Here is a 1,640-nt window from a genome sequence, read left to right as displayed (position 1 = left end):
GTGAAAGTCAGGGTTAGCCCCTCTGTGAGAGTTGAACAGATGGACGTGGGAATTTGGGAACATCAGGGTATGCAGTTCCCAGGGCAGGGTAAAGCAGAAGGAGAGTTGCAATGAGAGAAAGCTCTGAAGATCTGCAGAAGGAACCCCCCTCCCTGCACCCCTAAGTCTTCATCTGAGTATTTATCAAAACATTCATCTGAGGAAGCTACATGAAGCCAAGGGAGGAATAACCTGAAAGAAGCTGGCAGAAAAATCTCTAGGCTTAAGTGGAACACAAATGATTGGTGTTCTCACCAGCCTGAGTAGAAAAATTATAATATGTGAGGTATCAGGTAAACTGTTCAAAAGGATATTGGCTCACTTTAGGGGCAAGATAAGATGTAAACCAAAAGCTTTTCTGGTCCTACTTAACAAAGCTTAAAAACAGGTTTAAAAGAATCAAACCCCAAGGGAAAAAATGAAGACAACCTCACCAAGACAGTCAAAATCAATTTGCTTAAAATCAGTGATAAAGAGGGGGGAACACATTTTGCAGAAAGAAGCAAATATAAGAATTATAACAGACTATTGTTTTGAAAAAAAGTATGAATCAGAAGACTGGAGCAATATCTACAAAGTGCTAAAAGAAAATAACAGCAACCTTGAATAATACAGCCAGTAAAAATATCTTTAAATAATGAAAGTGAAATATGTATTCAAACATACAAAAAGTGAAATCATCACTAGCAGAAATATAATTTAATTTTTATTTATTTTAAAACACACATTCCTCTAACAAATGTATTTATTTTGTTTTTAAAGGGAGTGGACTTTGAAGAGGAAAAACATTCAGCAGAGAGGAAAGAAACAGAACACATATATAAATGTAAGTTGTTTTATTAATTGTTTTAGAACCACAACAAATTAGTACAGAGATGCCTATAAAGCAATACAAAAAGCTTTGAAAGATTGAGGTGTTGCCTTAGACAAGGCTGAAGGTTTAAGTCTGGTGTTTGGAATTTAGGCTCAAGTCCTCATTTTTTAATGAATCACTGGGTGTGTGCAGCAGTCTGTGCTTTTAGCCAGATTTGAAGAGAAGAATGATCACTTGGCCCAGGTAGAAGTAGATGAAGTGTTTGGCTTAATGTGTTATGTAACTACTGAAGTTCTAGCTCATGATTCAGTGCCAGGTGGGATTGTGTTTCTTGTTAGACTCCTTCTTAATATAGGCTGCAGTGTTATCTCTATGTTATATTTTTCCAATGCCTAAGTAGCCCACTCCACCAAGTTGTGTTGCATTTCTTCTGACACAATGGCAATTTTGATCACAGCAATTTGGTCGCACATAGTTACACTGAAGTAGGGGCTGGCTCCCTGCTTATTTAACTTATATGCAGAGTACATCATGAGGAACGCTGAGCTGGAAGAAGCACAAACTGGAATCAAGATTGCCAGGAGAAATATCAATAACCTCAGATATGCAGATGACACCACCCTTATGGCAGAAAGTGAAGAGGAACTAAAAAGCCTCTTGATGAAAGTGAAAGTGGAGAGTGAAAAATTTGGCTTAAAGCTCAACATTCAGAAAATGAAGATCATGGCATCTGGTCCCATCACTTCATGGCAAATAGATGGGGAAACAGTGGAAACAGTGTCAGACT

At 37.7% G+C, this 1,640-nt stretch overlaps 1 pseudogene; it reads right to left on the bottom strand.

Moving 5' to 3' along the window:
- Positions 1-1,057: 1,057 nt before the first annotated feature.
- On the bottom strand, positions 1,058-1,326 carry LOC102271605 (dynein light chain 1, cytoplasmic-like; annotated as a pseudogene).
- Positions 1,327-1,640: the final 314 nt, after the last annotated feature.

The sequence above is a fragment of the Bos mutus genome, chromosome X, assembly GCF_027580195.1.
Source record: "Bos mutus isolate GX-2022 chromosome X, NWIPB_WYAK_1.1, whole genome shotgun sequence".
NCBI classification, from domain to species: Eukaryota; Metazoa; Chordata; class Mammalia; order Artiodactyla; family Bovidae; genus Bos; species Bos mutus.
Note: the sequence above shows the minus strand (reverse complement) of the source record. Positions and strands in the feature narration are given on the sequence as shown.